The 20424-nt window shown below is 48.5% G+C and overlaps 1 protein-coding gene across 4 annotated transcripts in view; it reads right to left on the reverse strand.

Annotated features, from left to right (window-relative positions):
• Positions 1-20424, reverse strand: part of DPP6 (dipeptidyl peptidase like 6) — an 801122-nt gene that overhangs the window by 33817 nt on the left and 746881 nt on the right. The gene's annotated exons all lie outside the window — the stretch shown is intronic.

The following is a 20424-nucleotide window of genomic DNA, read 5'->3' on the forward strand; positions in this document are numbered from 1 at the left end:
TGCAGCTTTCTGCTCTTAGGTTGTCCCAAAGCTGCAGGCCTGGAGTGAGAAGAGGGCCTGGCCAGCTGTGGGTCGAGTCTGTAGGTCAACTTTGTTACCCTCTTTAGCAAAAGGAGAGTGCGACAAGAGAAAAGCTTACTTTTCAGATATTCTGAAGGCATACTGAAAGGCAGGCGTGGATTTTTCTAGCCCATCTCTGTGCCTTCTCTGCACTCCCGTTCCACTCCTGTTCCAACTGGTAGTGTGGTGGGCGGTGGGGGGGGCCTTCCTGCGGGACGTGAGGGACGCCAGGCTTGCTCCCCACCCCCGCCCCAGCCTACTGTCCTCTCTGCCTGAAGTCTGCTCCCAGACACGGCTTTGTCTTCATTAAGTCTCTGCTCACACACCTCCTCCACGCGCCCAACTCCCGATGCAAGAGAAACTGCCACCCTCTCTGCCCAGCCCCCTCCCCCTCTTCTTTACAGAGCGCTGCCTCTTGCCATGACATCAGGACCCCAGAGTATGGATTTTCAGCATATGTGTTCACTGCTCACTTCAACTGCACTAGAACAGAAGCCCTGGAATTTGTATGAACAAATTCTGAAACTTGGTCTTATTTATTGCCATTATCTCCAGCATCTAGAATGGTGTTTGGAATATACTGGGGCTTGATCACATATCTGTGGATTGAACGCTGAGTGAAGGACCCCAGACCACACAGGAAGGAGCCGGGGGGCTGCCCCTTGGCCCTGGTGGTCTGGGGAGACGGCAGGGAGAGAGGGCGTGAAGGCGGGTGGGCGGCAGTGGGCAGAGGGGGATGGATGTGTCCTGGGGGCTGGAGGGCCGGGGCTGCTGTTCCTCTGCCTTGGGCAGGAGACTCGGGGGTGCTCTGAGCTCATGGGGTGGCCGCATCTAAGCTGGGGGTTCAGACTATTTGGGCAGTTTCCCTGGGATCACCATCAGAACTCCCTGCCCACTTCCAAGGGGCCCGGAGGCAAGGGGTTGAGTTGCGAGCGGGGGTCTGTGTGGGTCCCACCACCACGAAGCTCAGAGCCCCGGCCACGCTCAAAGACTGCAGAGTGGAATCCTAGTCCAGGGCCCGGAGAGGATGCAGAGAGAAGCCATGGGGTCCGAGGTGCCGTGAGAGGCACGAGGGGCTGCTCCAGCCGGGGGGGCACCCCCGGACCAGCAGGGCTGAGACAGACAGCGGCCACGGCAGCCGTGGACTGCCTATCCCCTGCCCGGGACCGGACCCAGACGCAAAGTCCAGGAGGTCCGGGGCCTCGCCTGGCCACCAGGTGCCCCTCCTCCATCTCCCCATAGGGAGGCCTGCCAGATCAAATGCAGGTTATCCAGTTACATTTGAATTCCACATAAACAATATGTATTTTCAGTATAAATATGTCCCAGGTGGTACTGGGATTTACGACTAAAAATTCATTTGTTGTTTATCTGAAATCAAGTGGTACTGGGTGTCCTGCCTTTTTATTTGCGGAACCAGGCGCCTTCGACTCAGGGTGCGGAGGGAGCAGCAGGGTTGGGTGACTCTGTGCATTTAGCCAAAAGGGATGGCGCCCACTGAAGGGGGCTAAGCGCCGGCAGGTGGTGGGTTTCAATTGTTGGGTCAAACGAAGTTTTCAGGCTGGAAGATCGGTTTCCCCACTGGGCGCGCATGGGGGAGAACAGAGCAGGTACTGAGAGATGGGCTGCGTGTCCTTCCTCCGCACATTTCGGGGAGGGTATGTTTGCAAACAGAGTGCATCCTCCATTCTTATTAATAATGTAAACAGTGATTATTTATTTGGTGCCTACTATGTCCAAGGCACTCCGCTATGTGTTTATATGAATAATTCCTAGTCCTCCCAGCGGCTCTGCAAAGCACGTGCTTCCAACTGTATTTTGCAGATGAGAAAACACAGGCTGTGAGAGCTTTAAGTCTTCTGTCCCAGCAGCACAGCAGGGAAGTTGTCGAGCTGGGATGGGACCCTTCTTATTTTCAAATGCAGGAACTTGATGCGTGCATGTGTGCCAAGTTCCTTCAGCCGTGTCTGACTCTTTGCAACCCCATGGACTGCAGCCCGCCAGGCTCCAATGTCCATGGGATTCTCCAGGCAAGAATACTGGAGTGGGTTGCCATGCCCTCCTCCAGGGGATCTTCCCAACCCAGGGGTCGAACCCGAGTATCTTATGTCTCCTGCACTGGCAGATGGTTTCTTTACCACTGAGCCCCCTGGGAAGCTTAGTGAACTTGGTACATGTTTCTGAAAAAATTCAAACACCACAGAAAGGAATAAAGTGACAGGTAAAAGGTCCTTCTCACCCCACTTTCCAGAAGTAACCTGAATGATTCTAAAACATCCTAAAATGTTTGCTGCATGTTGGGCGTCCCTGGTGGTTCAGCTGGTGAAGAATCCGCCTGCAGTGTGGGAGACCAGGGTTTGGTCCCTAGGTTGGGAAGATCCCCTGGAGAAGGGAAAGGCTACCCACTCAAGTATTCTCTGCGTGTAGGTGGTCAAATTTACAAATAAGCAATTATTTCAAACATAAAAAAACCTTTCATGTAAATATGCAGCTTTATCGAATCTTTAAGTTATAGCACATTGCCTCACTTTTTAAAGATAAAATCTAACACACAGATTTGAGGTCACCTGTGTCTCCTAATCTCAGTCTGCTCCCTTCCCAGAGGTTGACTTACCTTGGAGTTAGTATTTATCATTTCCATGTGTATTTATTTATTTATTTATTTATTTTATTTTTTTAAATTAATTTTATTTTATTTTTAAACTTTACATAATTGTATTAGTTTTGCCAAATATCAAAATGAATCCATCACAGGTATACATGTGTATTTAAAAGACTAGTAAAGTAATGCTCAAAATTCTCCAAGCCAGGCTTCAGCAATATGTGAACCGTGAACTTCCAGATGTTCAAGCTGGTTTTAGAAAAGGCAGAGGAACCAGAGATCAAATTGTCAACATCTGCTGGATCATTGAAAAAGCAAGAGAGTTCCAGAAAAACATCTATTTCTGCTTTATTGACTATGCCAAAGCCTTTGACTGTGTGGATCACAATAAACTGTGGAAAATTCTGAAAGAGATGGGAATACCAGACCATCTGACCTGCTCCTTAAGAAACCTGTATGCAGGTCAGGAAGCAACAGTTAGAACTGGACATGGAACAACAGACTGGTTCCAAATAGGAAAAGGAGTACGCCTGTCACCCTGCTTATTTAATGTATATGCAGAGTACATCATGAGAAACGCTGGGCTGGAATAAGCACAAGCTGGAATCAAGATTGCCGGGAGAAATATCAATAAGCTCAGATATGCAGATGACACCACCCTTATGGCAGAAAGTGAAGAGGAACTAAAAAGCCTCTTGATGAAAGTGAAAGAGGAGAGTGAAAAAGTTGGCTTAAAGCTCAACATTCAGAAAACTAAGATCATGGCATCCGGTCCCATCACTTCACGGGAAATAGATGGGGAAACAGTGGAAACAGTGTCAGACTTTATTTTTTGGGGCTCCAAAATCACTGCAGATGGTGACTGCAGCCATGAAATTAAAAGACACTTACTCCTTGGAAGGAAAGTTATGACCAACCTAGATAGCATATTGAAAAGCAGAGACATTACTTTGCCAACAAAGGTCTGTCTAAGTCAAGGCTATGGTTTTTCCAGTGGTCATGTATGGATGCGAGAGTTGGACTGTGAAGAAGGCTGAGCGCCAAAGAATTGATGCTTTTGAACTGTGGTGTTGGAGAAGACTCTTGAGAGTCCGTTGGACTGCAAGGAGATCCAACCAGTCCATTCTGAAGGCGATCAGTCCTGGGTGTTCTTTGGAAGTACTGATGCTAAAGCTGAAACTCCAATACTTTGGCCACCTCATGTGAAGAGTTGACTCTTTGGAAAAGACTCTGATGCTGGGAGGGATTGGGGGCAGGACGAGAAGAGGATGACAGAGGATGAGATGGCTGGATGGCATCACCGACTCAACGGACATGAGTTTGAGTGAACTCTGGGAGTTGGTGATGGACAGGGAGGCCTGGCGTGCTGCGATTCATGGGGTCGCAAAGAGTCAGACACGACTGAGTGACTGAACTGAACTGAACTGATTGCCATGTGATAGGTGGTAACCAAACAATATCATGTGGCAAAAATGCGTTTTTCCACTAGTCATGTACGGATGTGAGAGTTGGACCATAAGGAAAGCTGAGCAGCGAAGAATTGATGCTTTTGAACTGTGGTGTTGGAGAAGACTCTTGAGAGTCCCTTGGACAGCAAGGAGATCAAGCCAGTCAATCCTAAAGGAAATCAGTCCTGAATACTCATTGGAGGGACTAATGCTGAAGCTGAAGCTCCAATACTTTGGCCACCTGATGCAAAGAATTGACTCACTGAAAAAGACCCTGATGCTGGGAAAGATTGAAGGTGGGAGGAGACAGGGATGACAGAGGATGAGATGGTTGGATGGTATCACTGACTCGATGGACATGAGTTTGAGCAAGCTCCGGGAGTTGGTGATGGACAGGGAAGCCTGGTGTGCTGCAGTTCATGGGGTCACAAAGAGTCAGACACGACTGAGCGAGTCAACAACAACAAAAATGTGTTAATAATAATACATACGCCACATATGGAATAACACAGCACACCTCAGTGGTTTGAACTGCCTTGAAATCTAGTCTGACAAAAGCAGGATGACGAGGCCAAACGCCCAGCAGGTGAGTGGGCATAGCCACTAGGGGGGAAGACTCAGCCACAGTTGTGAAACCTGACGATGCCTGACCCACGACCAGAGGGTCCCACCACTATGCCCTATGTCAGAGTGGGCCCTGTGCGTGGACACACGGAGGCATGGAGACGACTCTTAACCGCCACTGCATCTGAGCAAGAGCTGCCCGGCCAGCCGTGGGCAGGGGAGGGACCCCATGAACACAGTCTGTCCACCCAGGGGAAGACCGCAGAGTGCAGGAGATGAGTAGAGGACACCTGTGCACACGGGCAAATGTGGAAAATACTTCCCACACATACGATCGAGTTACACTCCGAGAGCACGTTCCTAAGTCCAGTTTCTAAGTCCAACAAAGTTAGCCGAGGCACCCAACTGACACAGTTGGGCTACATAATACTGCGCTGTAATACGTTTATAATTCTTTTAACACAAATAATACGTTAAAAAACACACAAAAATAAAGAAATATGCTTAATCTCATAGGACAGTACCTTAAAAGCACAGTGGTCCAGCCTGGCAGCTGGCACACAGCGGCTGGCATCCGTGAACAGGCGGGAACGACTGGAGGAGCGGGGGAGGCGGGAGACGGTGGAGCCCAAGCACGGTCAGCGACGGGAGAGGGAGGCCCAGCTGCAGGGCCACTCACGCCTGATGCTGATGGAGCGCACGTGTGCACCTTTGAAAGCTTGACACTCGAAAGTTCGTATGTAGGGGACTCACTGTACCATGTTACATGGAAACATCATGCTAGATGCCGCAATACCACGATGATGGAAATGACTTCCACGAGTGGTAAGCCTGCACTTCAGACAGATGTATAGTGTTCTGTTGTGTGGACACATCACACGTCTTTGGTCTACCCCCTCCTGATGGGTGTTCACACTGTTTCCTTCTGGTTTTGTTGTTGTTGCGAAAACGCAACAGAAATCCTCTAACATGTGTCTTCACACACAGGTAAGACTGTGCCGGATAAGCTCACTAAAGGCATTGCAATTGCTGTGTTAAAAAGGCCGTACTGTCAGTCTTCACTAAATAAGCTCGTGGTTTCAAACACAAAACCCCGAAATCTAGGTGCTTTAATACAACAGGAGTTCAACCCTGTGGGAACCGGTCAGCTGCGGCAATGCTGATCCTTCTCTGGGATCCAGGCCGAGAGGGCAGCCTTCATCCGGAAGCTACACTCCCACGGCTGCGGGAAACCAGAGGGAGCCCCAGAAAAATGCCTGGGGCCGTAGTTCATGCGCACTCCGGTGCCCTCGACGATGGAGCTGGAAAACCTCTCCAGAGGAGGGGCTGTGAACCACATGTGATGGGAGGGTGGTCTGGTAACAGCAGGGCATGAGCACACTGAGCAGAGACCGAGATGCCAGAGCACATGGTCTCGTCAGCCTACGGCTAATGGCAGACAGATGTCTATGCTCTAACTTAAAAAAGGCATGTGTGGGGTTTTTTGTTTGTGTTTGCTTTTACCATCCTTACAGGCACGTATTTATCTTGGTGTTGCTTTGGTCTACCTTTTCCAAATCTTGAGTGGGTTGACGCTGGACAATTGTCTGTGTAATTCATGTGTGTGGACTGCACACTGCCTGTCTCATGCACGGTCCACTTCAGTCACACTGCTGCTTGCGATCGTTATTTAGTAGTTAGTTCTATCTTATAGGAATATTCTCAGCAGCTTTACTTGTTACAGATGGACACTATAAACAATACAGACATCTACCAGCAAGGTGCATGGACTGGTGCGGCGTTAAAGAGCAGTGACACGCAGACGTGGGGGAGCTGCTCTCCACCGCGCAGCTGCAGATCCTCCTCCTGCATCCGTCCTGACGTGCCTCACAAGGTGCCCTCGGCACCAGCAGCAACCGTCACCATGAAAGCCACTTTCGAAAGACATGACCGCTCCTCCCAAGTTCCCACTACCACACACACATGACGAAACTGCTCCTACCAAGTTTCCATTACAACACACACACACACACACACACACACACACAGACTCACACACATACACAGACACACAGACACACACACACACAACGAAACTGCGCCTACCAAGTTTCCATTACAACACACACACAGACTCACACACACACACAGACTCACACACATACACAGACTCACACATACACACACACACACAATGAAACTGCTCCTACCAAGTTTCCATTACAACACACACACACACACAGACTCACACACACAGACTCACACACATACACAGACTCACACACACACACACACACACACACAACAAAACTGCTCCTACCAAGTTCCCACACACACACACACAGACTCTCTCTCACACACACAAACACACACACACACACATGAATCTTCAGGCCAGGGATCTGAGTCATCCCAGTACCTGTTCTGAACCTGGGACTCAATGTCGTGAACAAAACGTTTGCTGAGTGGGTTAGCAGCTCGTGAAGGACAGCTTCCTAAGCTTATACTTGGCTGTCGTGTATCAAGGCAGCAAATTTAAACTCAGCTAAGGAAGGACCCCCTAAGACCACCCTCTGGGTTCTGTGCTTTATTCAGGTCATGGTTTCCTTGCTGATACTCAGCAACCCCTCTGCCCCCAGCCCTTTTCTCTAAGCACCGAGGGTAGCTATCTTTACTTATAGGGTCTGAATCGTATTCTCTTGTTTTCTGAGAGCCACGTCACAACCATATCAGCTTTCCTGTCATTTTAATATCTAGTATTTTTTTAGAATGGGCTCTTAGGTAGTGAAGTAGTAAGGAATCTGCCTGCCAACACAGGAGATGCAAGAGACCCGGGTTTGATCCCTGGATTGGAAGAGCCCCTGGGGTAGGAAATGGCAACCCACTCCAGTATCCTTGCCTGGAGAATTCCACGGACAGGGGAGCCTGCTACAGCCCATGGCGTCACAAAGAGTCGGACAAGGCCGAGCACACACATCAGGTCACACTCTTTAGCCGAACAGAAACAACACAAGTAAAAACTACATTAAGGGAAAGTCGCTCAGTCGTGTCCAGCTCTTTCTGACCCCACGGACTAGAAAATCCATGGAAATCTTCAAGCCAGAATACTGGAGTGGGTAGCCTTTCCCTTCTCCAGGGTATGTTCCCAACGCAGGGATTGAACCAGGGTCTTCTGCATTGTAGGTGGACACCAAAGTTAAAAAGCAGCCTTGTACGTATAATTTAAACGGATTAATTATAACCTAATCCTATCCAACTACCCACACCTCCTCTGTGAGGCCCCACCCCCGGCTCCCCGGCGTTGTGCTCCAGGTGCTGGGTCCTCCTCCTCCCATGCCATCGCGCACGCTCCTCTGGCCCAGGTAGCCTCAACCCACGGCTCTGTGTGAATTTTAAGATCACCCATTGTTTTGAGATTTCTATGATGCTTGGGCTCCTGAAAATTTGCAGGTAATTTAGGAAAACACCTAACTCAAAACAAACTCACAAGAAATGGGGAAAAAGCAGGAGATTCCCAATTCGGAGTAAGATATTTGGGCTTTGTGATCCTTTGACAGGACCTGGGTTAGTGTTGCTGAGGATTTCTGTAAGAGGACAAGAAGCACAGGAGGCCCACACACATGACCCCGGGGAGCTTGCAGTGCTGAAAGGGGAGCCTGCCACACTCGTTTTAAACAATTAAGGACACCTTTACTAAACAGCCTTCGGAGGGGCTTCACCATTGAAGTTTTAAGTTGGCTTTCCTTACTTTTCTTCCTCTTCCAAATGATCTCACTTGCATCCAGCCAACAGCTACCTGATTAAATGTGCCGTTTTGAACAGCAGCAAGCTTTCACGTGTTCGTCACTGCTGCCCACAGCCCCTCCCTTCCGCCTGTCTCTGCACAGACTGCTGTGCCCCAGTCTCTCTAGACGGTCAGAATCCGACAGCACTCTGTTCACCTGCTATCCTTCCAACAGCTCCTGTTTGCAGTTTCTTCTTACTTTGCATGTGATTCAACCTGACAAACACACATGGAGACTCTACCATGTTCAGGGAGCAGGGCCAGGTCCCGGGGATATGGACAGAAGAAGGTGCGCCGTCCCGAGGTCTGCACATGGACCCAAGAGTCAGGACGTGGTCCCCAGTCCTGTCTGGGTCAGCTCGGCCTCCAGCTACTTGTGGTTCCAGCCAAGGGGTGTTTCTCACCTGGATCCCAGCTGTGGAATATAGGGTGGCTAAGGTCTATTCTTAATAAGAGGAACAGCAAAAATGATGACGCCACCACTCTGGGTGCCTGGCAGGTGCCGGGCTGCGTGCTGCCTCACCTCACCGGCTCCAGGAGCCGAGGCAGCCTGTCTGCACAGGCGTTAGGATGCTGTGATCAACTGCAGCCTCCCTGTGAGATACAAACGCGGACCCTGGGGAGGGGAGACGCTCCACACCTGTGCCCGGAAGGAGGCGCTGCTCTCAGCCTGACGCAGAAGGCGGGGAGGGGCGGGAAGGGGACGATGGAGAAGTAGGACCACCTGTCTGCTCCCTCTCAGCATCCCTTCCCTGTCATCCCCTTTCGGCTTGTCCTAGGACACAGGACATGTTCCACTGTAAATGCCTCTGTCAATCAGGTCATTCATTAAACACTTGATTCTCCATGTGTTCACCTATGGACACACTCACGCACACATGCCTAGACTCATGTGAGCAGCCACCTGTGAACACACGTGTGCAGTCACAAAAATATTTACTAATACTAGGAGCCTCCTTGCCCCTTCCTGAGATTTCTTGTGTCCTTGGTAGGTTAAGTGTGTCTCGGCTGCTGTCCCTTTTGCTCAAACTGAGATTGTGCAAAAAGAGTTCTGTTTGCTCAGCCTTTGCTTACAAAGACACAACTGCCATGAAAACAACATGTGGTCTTTTAGAAACCCCGGGTAGTGACAGAGTGGGGAGCGAGCTCCGCCCCTGGCAAAGGTCATGAGGAAGGAGGCTTGGCATACGCAAAGGCGGGATCAAGCCTCAGGAGTCTCCCTGGAAATTCTCGAGCATCTACCCCCAAAACCAGAGTCTGCCTACTTTCTGCTTTGTGCTTTCACCTACACCTCTGACTTTACGGGGGGCTGTCCCCTACTACCTCTCTCTGAAAAAAGAGTTAGCTTACAGCTCCAGTTAATAACTCCTGGGTGTGACAGTGTTTCAACCTACAAACTCCTTTGGAAGTCCTCTAGCCTGCCTGAATAGGTTTTTCCGGCCACATGTGATTGTTCAGAGCCTCCCAACTGTGAGAGGCAGGAGATGTTCTAAACTGTCTAAACACAGATTCTTTTGAGTAGTTAAAAGATCGATTAGAAATTGTATTGGTGAAGGGATTTTCACTTGTTGGGCCAATGTTTGCCGCTAAGTTTTCATATCCCTTACCTGCTGTGTCCCTGGCAGTGTATTGATTAATATAATTGGTGTAAGTAGTAGCTTTAATGTTTGTAACCTGGGACCCTTAAGTTAATTCTTTTTCTTATTATAGCCCACCACACCTTTGCTCTGTAGGAATGCAACTTTATCTAATGCTTTTGGAGGGTGGCTTCTGACCTTTAGAGAAAAATAAGTTTTCTGAAGAAAAGGTCTTAAAATGTTAACAGGCCTCCGGGCCAGAAGATGATGCAAATCACCTAAGCTTTTGCATATGATAAGTTTGCAGGAAGAAAGCCTGGTTTGCTGCAAGACTCTACCCCTTCCCCCATTATCCTCTATGCATAACTTAAGGTATAAAAACTACTTTGAAAAATAAAGTGCGGGCCTTGTTCACCGAAACTTGGTCTCACCATGTCGTTCTTTCTCTTACCTTCTGGCTGAATTATTCAGCCTCTTTTCTCCACTGAATTTCCTCACTGAGCTATCCTTATTTCAGCCTCTTTTCTCCACTGAATTTCTTCACTGAGCTATCCTCATTCTATTACTCTTTATATCCTTAATTAACATTTAATTAAGCAATTGTTTCCTGATCTTCGCCTACGCCGTCTCTCCTTCGAATACCCTGGATCAGCCGGGGCTGGTCCCCGGCAACTGTTTTGGCTCAAGTTAAAAAAAAAAAAATCTGAGTTCCAAGTTTATATTGTTTCCAAGTGGGAAAATAGCCACACTGAAGCAAGCAAGTTCACAACCAACCCGTAAGGTAGTTCTGGTCAATAAAGATCCTGCTGCCAGACGGGGAAATATTCAAATTATAAACAGAAAAGCTTTGAAGTACATCAGAGACTTGCAAACAGAAAATAATTATTTTTTTTCTGTCTCTGGTTTCCAGTCCTATTCATTTCAGAACATGAGTTTAGACCTGCTCGACTGGATGGAGAGACGCGACAATGACGGATGAGAATAAAGTGATGAAAAATGACTCGGACCGGAAAAGAAAAAAGTCATCAGACTAAAAGGAAACCACAGAGACAGCGCCTGTCCTCACTGCTCTCATCTGGGTCCTCAGAGGAATCTGTGTGCACATAACTCCCACCAGAAGCTACACTCATGGTATATGAACAACAGAGACTCAGGCAGTCTGGTGATCACGGCCCGAATATCTCTTGAGCACGGATGAATGGTTCAAAGGCCAGCGGCCAGCTGGGTGAGTGCAGGAAGGCTCCAGCCAGCACAGAACACGGGCCATGGCCCTGCTGGGAGCAGCATCCGGATCTCTTTATTTGCCAGTTTGTGAATTATGTATGCTTGATGCACAAGGTTCATACGTTGAGATGATATTATCAGACAAATAAGGAGGGGGCTAGCCAGGCTTCACAGAACTACTGCAGAGAATGAAAATGTTTGTTTCCAAAGATGTGACTTCCTCCTCAACACTGCAGATGGATATTGTTGTGTTTGACTTTGAAACCTTGTCATAGCTGACATCGAGCGTGGGATTTGGGGGTTTCCCTGCCATGCCTCACAGCACTGAGCCCTGCTTCAATCCAGGCTCATGGGGCCACTTGAAAGTGACCATACGTCCCATGCGGCAGGGTAAGGAGCATCACTCAGAGGGCTTCACGGAGATCAGGGGTGGTTTCACCTGCTCACAAATGGTGGTGAAAAGTGTCACATTACCCTTTCACAGTCACATGTGACCTCTTGCTCAAGAAATTACATGTCACATTTCAGGCACATCACAGGCAAAGTAAGAGAAACCACCCCAGTAATAAAATGGGAGGGGCCTCTGTATGCTCCCCAAAGTCAGCTAGCATCTTTGGGAAATCGATCCACAGAAGTGTTAGGTTTTAGGAACCATCTGCCTTTTGTTGTTATTCAGTCACTCAGTCGTGTCCAACTCTTTGCAACCCCATGGACTGCAGCACTCCAGGCTTCCCTGTACTTCACCATCTTCTGGAGTTTGCTCAAACTCATTCATGTCCACTGAGTCAGTGATGCCATCCAACCATCTCATCCTCTGTCTACCCTTTCTCCTCTTACCTTCAATCTTTCCCAGCATCAGGATCTTTTCAAATGACTCAGCTCTTCACATCAGGTGGCCAAAGTATTGGAGTTTCAGCTTCAGCATCATTCCTTCCAATGAACACTCAGGACTGATTTCCTTTAGGATGGACTGGTTGGATCTCCTTGATGTCCAAGGGACTCTCAAGAGTCTTCTCCAACATCACGGTTCAAAAGCATCAATTTTTTGGTGCTCAGCTTTTTTTAAAGTCCAACTCCCACATCCATACATGACTACTGGAAAAACCTAGCTTTGACTATATGTATCTTTGTCAGCAAAGTAATGTCTCTGCTTTTTATACGCTGTCTAGGTTTGTCATAACTTTTCTTCTAAGGAGCAAGTGTCTTTTAATTTCATGGCCACAGTCACCATCTGCAATGATTTTGGAGCCCAAGAAAATAAAATCTTTCACTGTTTCCATTGTTTCCCCATCTGTTTGCCATGAAGTGATGGGACTGGATGCCATGATCTTAGTTTTTTGAATGTTGAGCTTTAAGCCAATTTTCTCACTTTCCTCTTTCATCAAGAGGCTGTCTAGTTCCTCTTCGCTTTCTGCCATAAGGGTGGTATCATCTGCATATCTGAGGTTACTGATATTTCTCCTGGCAATCTTGATTCCAGCTTGTGCTTCATCTAGCCCAGCATTTCAGATGATGTACCCTGCATATAAGTTAAACAAGCAGGGTTACAATATACAGCCTTGATGTACTCCTTTCCCAATTTGGAACCAGTCTGTTATTCCAGGTCCAGTTCTAATTGTTGCTTCTTGACCTGCATACAAATTTCTCAGGAGGCAGGTAAGGTGGTCTGGTATTCTCATCTCTTTAAGAATTTCCCATAGTTTGTTGTGATCCACACAGTCAAAGGCTTTATTGTAGTCAATGAAGCAGAAGTAGACATTTTTCTGGAATTTTCTTGCTTTTTCTATGAAAAATTTTCTGACAGATGGCAACTTGATCTCTGGTTCCTCTGCCTTTTCTGAATCCAGCTTGAACATCTGAAAATTCTTGGTTCATATACTGTTCAAGACTGTCTTGGAGAATTCTGAGCATGACCTTGCTGGTGTGTGAAATGAGTGTGATTGTGCAGTAGTTTGGGCATTCTTTGGCATTGCCTTGGGATTGGAATGAAAACTGATTTTTTCCAGTCCTGTGGCCACTGCTGAGTTTTCCAAATTTGCTGTCATATCGAATATAGCATTTTAAGAGAATCATCTTTTAGGATTTGAAATAGCTCAACTGAAATTCCATCACCTGCACTAGCTTTGTTTGCAGTGATGTTTCCTAAGGGCCATTTGACTTGGCACTCTAGGATATCTGGCTTTAGGTGAGTGATCACACCTTCATGGTTATCTGGGTCATTAAGATCTTTTTTGTATAGTTATTCTGTGTATTCTTGCCACCTCTTCTTAATATCTTCTGTTTCTGTTAGGCTGAAACCATTTCTGTCCTTTATTGTGCTCATCTTTGCATGAAATGCTCCATTTATATCTGTAATTTTCTTGAAAAGATCTCTAGTCTTCCCCATTCTATTGTTTCCCTCTATTTCTTTGCATTGTCCTCCTAAGACGACTTTCTTATTTCTCCTTATTCTTTGGAACTCTGCACTCAGATGGATATCTCTTTCCTTTTCATCTTTGCCTTTCACTTCTCTTCTGCCTTTGAGCTACAGCAGAACTTTTATGCCCAATACACATCACCCTGGGTGAAGTTTTTAGATGTTTAGCATAATTCACAGAATACAAAGTATGAATGCGAAGGAAGGAGCTTAGTTTGACCAGTTTTGTGAGGTTAGGCAAACTACAAGAGAAATAGTGACACTGGCTGTTGCGTTCACCCCTGTGCAGGTTCCAGCTGGAGCCGGACCAGGGTGCGGTCAAGGCTCTTACGAGTCCACTTCCCACAGCTCCTGTACTGTCCTGTCTCTCACACTTGTGATGATACTTCTTATTATCTGGTGGTATTGTGATCTGATAGTTCTGGGACTAGTTCAGAACTAGATAGTTCTATGACTAGTCCACTCAGACTCACGTCCATTGAGTCAGTGATGCCATCCAGCCATCTTATCCTCTGTCATCCCCTTCTCCTCCTGCCCCAAATCCCTCCCAGCATCAGAGTCTTTTCCAATGAGTCAACTCTTCGCATGAGGTGGCCAAAGTACTAGAGTTTCAGCTTTAGCATCATTCCTTCCAAAGAAATCCCAGGGCTGATCTCCTTCAGAATGGACTAGTTGGATCTCCTTGCAGTCCAAGGGACTCTCAAGAGTCTTCTCCAACATCACAGTTCAAGAGCATCGATTCTTCAGCACTCAGCTTTCTTCACAGTCCAATTCTCACATCCATACATGACCACTGGATTAGGAACCCATTTTATACAACTCTGTATCCCACAAAAGAAAATGTACAGTGTCTTATTCACAGTAAGTGGTCAATGAATATTTGCTGAATAAACGAAGGACAAAGTATTCATGGACAGGATGTATGCCTTGGGAAATGGTGAGGTGCAGAGGCTGTGGCCTGTTCTCTTGAATAACCTCAAAGTTGCCCAATTACCTTTTTTAGATGTTAGCTCTGGTTTTTAAAAAGTGCAAAAGATCACTTAGAGCTCAATTATGTAACAAAGGATATTTTAAGTTTGATGATTACAGTAACTGTCAAAAACCAAGTCTATTATTAAGGGAAGAACTACAGATTCCTTGGGAGCCTGGTCCAAGAAGGTCATACTGCAAGGGATATCCTAAATTCTTCTGAGGAATAGCCTCTTGTCAGAACAAGTTGTGCAGCTTCTTGAGAAGGATGATACTTATTTGGATGACAAATTACAGAATGCAAAGAAATGAGGCTTTTATTATAATCCCAATGAGGACAGGCTACACTTTATCTTTTTTTTTTTTGAACTTGATCAAGTCTTGACTCAGACTGGAGGACTCTGGCCGGTGGGACTCTAACGTGCCCCTCGGTCTGCCTTCTTCTGCCCCTGCTGACCACCAGTCTGTGTCTCTTCCCCTCACCGCTCATGGTCAGTCCACTGCACGTAAGCAGGAGTGACTCGCCAAGTGCTGGGTGTGCATCCTGAGGGCAGAGGCCTCAGTTCTTGGTGCAGGATCTGTGAGGTGGGGTGCCACCTGACTGTGGGTATTGGGGTGACCAGGAGCTGATCCCCTATGGCTCCTGACACTTGGTGGATACAGAGCTTCCTGTTTTTCCTTTTGGACTCAAGGATGGAGAACAAGGAGACCACTTCTTTTAAAGGTTGGTAAGCCCACACTCAACTCTCTCACACTGCCATATCTGATTCCTCAGCGGTCTCCTTCTCCACACCTGCGGAAGCATCTCTCACCACCTCCCATTGCCATGGCAACACTTTCACCACTGCCCTCCTCACCTCTGCCCGAGGACTCCCACACAGTTTTAACCTTGGCACTCTTCTGATTAATACCCTCAAGTCGCTCTCCAATCCCCACACGACAAAGTTGAAACCCTTGGCATGAAATCAAAGACCTCCTCTGAACAATCAAAGATTGTTCAGACAATCTCCTATCACCCAACACACACCTCCCCAACGCCTTGTTCTTTAGAACAGAAGCTGTGTTGTTTCACATCTTTGTGCCTGCTCACCCCACCTCTCCCTCGATGCCCTGCTCACCTAGTGTCCTCTAAACCTCTCCTCTAAACCTTGCATTGCCTGCAAGGCCCAGTTCCAGTGTCTTCTCTGTGATACTTCCTCTGACTATTCCCTCTTTGGTAGTACCAGTGTGATGATAATAATAAAAATAAGAATAGCAACAACGTCATAATTCACCACGATCACCACAGCAGGCATTGTTCTAAGTGTTTTACATGCAGTGACGTTAGTCACTTTAGTCTTTAAAATAACCCTGTGAAGTAGGTGCTGTATCCCTGCTTCACAGACGAGTAACTGAGGTGCAGAACTGCCTGTGGTATTGCTAGGACCGACAGCAGGCACAGTCCATCCACGTGGCTGCTCACGAACATATATTTCTTAGTTATAAAGGGCAGTGAACCTCAGTGTTCATCTTCGCAGCAACACTGTCTAGCTGATTGGAGTTCAGAAGGTTACCTTTATTAGCTGGTCTTTGGCATCTTCCTCTTAAAGAGTTGTTCTGGAACCAAATGGTGATACGAACAAAACGGCTAGAATGTACTTGGGGGATTCCCAGGTGGCGGCAGTGGTAAAGAATCTGCCTGCAATGCAGGACACTTAAGAAACATTGGTTCAATCCCTGGGTTGGGAAGATCCCCTGGAGGGGGGCATGGAAACCCACTCTAGTATTCTTGCCTGGAGAACTCCAGGGACAGAGGAGCCTGGTGGGCTACAGGCCATAGGGTCACAAAGAGTCGGACACGACTGAGCAACTGACACTTGAATTCATCCACGTTCCAGGCTCCACGAATGATGATCCTTTCTCCAGTTAACAGATGAGATTTTACCTCTTAGCCCTGGACATCACGATCCCATGTTCACAGCATAGACAGGGGTTAGTTAGGAGTGGAGACTCAAGTCTTGTCAGAGCTCTCCCACCTACAGACAGGCGAACCTAGCTTCTGAAGGTCCAGACCCCAGCTCAGATCATCCACACCCACTTCAGCCAGTCCTGAAGGCCACTGGGACTATTTATTTCACCCATGAAGTAAAGAAAAGTCCTTTTTCCATAGGTATGTTCAGTGATAACCTTTGGTCATTTGAGCCTATTTGTTGCTCAGCTCGGAAGCTTAACAGCCGTCAGTTAATGATCATTAACTGACTACCAGGTACACGGATGTTGCCAGTCACCAGGAGCCAGAGGGCAGGCAGCCCACCTCCAGCAGAGGTGCCTGACAAGCCGCTTCCCTCCATGCTCCTCTGTCCCCTCGGCCAGCTGGTAATTTTGCAGACGCTGGGCTACTTGAGGGCAGCCTTTGCCTTGCTCACGTCTGCATGCCCAGCATTCAGGCCAAGTCTGGCACTTAGCAGGCACCAAAGAAAGCCTTCCTGCCTGCACTGGACTGGTCGGTCCCCTGTGGCCCACTGGGTGGTCTGACAGATTCAGATGAGGCAGTTTGGACGCTGGTTTCAGCGGAGACACCGGGCTGTGCCCGGTGAATCACCAGAAACCTGACCCTGCAGCGGGTCTAGGAAGAGGCGCTAAACGCAGGGCTGCAGTGCCCTCTTGTGTCTGGGGCTTCGCCGGGGCTCAGTGCACTCAGGTCTGCAGAGAGTCTCATGAAAAGCAATCAGCAATGAGATCAGTTTTCCCCAGCGCACAAGAGGTGACAAACACTTGTCACGGGCACCTGGACTTCTCGGGCACGGATGGAAGGCAGGCTCTGCTCCTGGCTCCACGGGCCACACGCCTGTGGGGGAAGGGGCTGGTGTCTGGGCATCCTCGGCTGTCACATGGGCGGTGGCTTTGCTGGTGGGAAAGGACAGGGTGACCGACTGACTTTTAGAGCAGCATCCGGGTTCTGAATCCACGCACTTTGGTCAGGGGGAGCCTCCAGAGTCTTAGCTTCCCCAAGGTTAGAGGCAGCGTCTCATTCCAGCGGTGGTTCCAGCGACGTCCCAGGCACAGAGTTGGGGAATCCCTCCGGCTTCTCCCGGCCCGCGCACAGGGTGGTGCAGCTCTGACTCCGGGGGACCTTTCTGTTCGCGTGTCTTCCCGCAGACACGAGTCCTGCAGGCGGGCACCCTCTCGTGCTCTTAGTGTTCCTGATAGCTGCTCTTAACTGAGCCGCGTGGACCTGTGAGGGGAAGGTCGGAATGCATCTGGGGGGGCTCCCGGTGGGGCGTGAGGGTGCCGTGACTCTCCTGGGAGGGAGACCAGCCAGGTTTTGCTTTTCCAGACAGATGGTTTGCATTCTACTTTGCAAGGCCTCCTAATCAATTATTCCATATAAGTTTCATTTGTGCTAAAGGACAGACATAATGCGTTCTTACTTTTTGAAAAGAAATGCCAAAATCTCCCGCCAGCAGCTTATTCTGCACAGCTAAAACTCTGGAGCTGGAGGCAGGGGTCAGTTCCCTGAAGGCAGCCTCAGAGGGTGAGGAGAGCCGGCCGTAGGTTTGAACCTGCAGGGAAATGAGCTACAGCGACAAGAGGCTCCCAGTCTCTGCAAGCTCCCTTGTTGTGAAAAGGAAAACAGATAAAATGCGCCCACTCGCACCAAGTGGGAAAGCCTCAGCTGAACCTGTGAGAAGCCTCATTTCAAGAGACTGTTTAGAAAGAGACATGTTTTGCAACTTTCTAAGCAACCTCCACCTGCTGAAATGAGGATATAAATTCAGCAGAGATTAGCACCGAAATGCAGAGACGACATTCAGAAGTTTTCCTAAACAGAACCAACAACCCTTCAGCAGGCTTTTTTTGTTGCTTTGTTCCTTTAAGAGAGATTTTTTTCCTTTTAGAACGTCTGCGTTCTCAATGACTAAATCAGGAGTGTCTAGATTTCAGAGGCTTTATTCCAGAGCATCGAGGCCTGTTTGTCAACCAGTGATTGAAGAAAACTTCAAAGTTGTCCACAGAGAGCGCTCTGAGTCTCAGGACCCACTCTGGGCTGTGATGTGACGGCGTGTGATCCGGAACCTTCAGAAACATTCTCCTCAATGGATGGCACGGCTTCCTCTCCTTCTTTGCGTGTCCTTTTCTTTCTGGATGGAGAGTCCCGTGGTCCCTGCTGTACGGTGAGAGCCAGGGGCCGACAGCAAGGACGGTGCAGGAGCGCCAACGGCCGGGAGGCCCCAGCAGGTCAGGGCGGGAGCCGCGGAAGGGAGGTCCTCCCGCACCCACCCTCCTACAGCGCCAGGAGCAGTAAGGCTGCTCAGAAACGCGGGGCCTCCCGCCCCAGCCGGAACCGCAGGCCTCCTAGGTTCTCGGTGTGCACGTGCCTCCAAAACACGCATCCTGCAGACACGCGAGGACAGAGGCCTCGCCCGGCGCCGAGGAGAACTCAACGTGATGACGTGTAAGCGCAAAACCACGTGACTGAGTGCTGGCGAGGGGGCGGGGACGGGGGGCGCTCCTCCCTGTGGGCGGGAACGGAAGTTGGTGCAGCCCCCGTGGAGAAGAGTCTGGAGGTTCCTCAGAGAACTGAAAAGTTACCACATGGATCCAGCAGCCCACTCCTGGCCTGTACCCAGAAAAATCTTTACTTTGAAAAGAGACACCCCTGTGTTCACAGCAGCACTATTTACAACAGCCAAGACATGGAAGCAGTCCATCCACAGATGAATGGATAAGGTGTTACATATATACATACAATGAAATACGACTCATCCATAGAGATAATGAAATGATGCCATTTGCAGCAGCATGGATGGGCCTAGGGATTATCCCACTAAGTGAAGTAAGCCAGAAAGATAAACATCATATGATGTCACATATGTGGAAACTAAAACACCACACAAATGAACCTGTCTAGGAAACAGAGACAGACTCGGAGAACAGACTTGCAGTTGCCAAAGGAGAGAGGGTGGGGGAGGAAAGGGTTGGGAGGTCGGGATGAGCAGATGGATGCGAACTGTTCCATACAGAATGGATAGACAACAAGGCCCTACTGTTCCAGCACAGGGAGCTACACACAACATCCTGCAATAAACCATAAAGAATATGAAAAATAATATATATGAGTGTAACGGAATCACTGCTCACCAAATAGCAGAAAGTAACACACTGTAAATCAACTATATTTCAATTTAAAAAGTCACATGACCGGCTTTCCAAACTGGGACAGAGAATTCTGGAGTTGATGAGAAATAAGGACCCATGTAGATCAAGAATTTCTCTGTCTCTATTTTTGTCTGAGAAACGACCTGCTTGAGGTGAAACAAAAGATTACTTCTAATTTATTGGAGCACCTCAAAGCTTCTGCTGGGACTGTGAAGCTGGGTGTTGGCATAGCTAATGGGCTAGACAAGCATGAAGGTGCTCCATGCGGGCTTTGGACATCGACATGGCTGCGGTCACTTGTCCAAGAACTAACGGGGGTGATGCTGCACTTCACAGGCTCCGGGAGACGCTGCTGCTGCTGCTGCAAGTCGCTTCAGTCGTGTCCGACTCTGTGCGACCCCATAGACGGCAGCCCACCAGGCTCCCCCGTCTCTGGGATTCTCCAGGCAAGAACACTGGCGTGGGTTGCCATTTCCTTCTCCAATGCATGAAAGTGAAAAGTGAAAGTGAAGTCACTCAGTTACTTAAATGTAAACACAACCCAGAAAACAAGCCGTTTCACAGAAAGGGAGACCGAGGTTCAGAAAGGCCGGATGCCGGGCTGTGGGGCGTGGCGCTGGAGCGGCCCTCACGCATGTGGCCCTGTCCTTATGCTGTGACTC

The sequence above is a fragment of the Bos grunniens genome, chromosome 4 (genome assembly GCF_055505025.1).
Source record: "Bos grunniens cultivar Pamir isolate PY7600 chromosome 4, Bosgru_T2T1.0, whole genome shotgun sequence".
Lineage (NCBI taxonomy): Eukaryota > Metazoa > Chordata > Mammalia > Artiodactyla > Bovidae > Bos > Bos grunniens.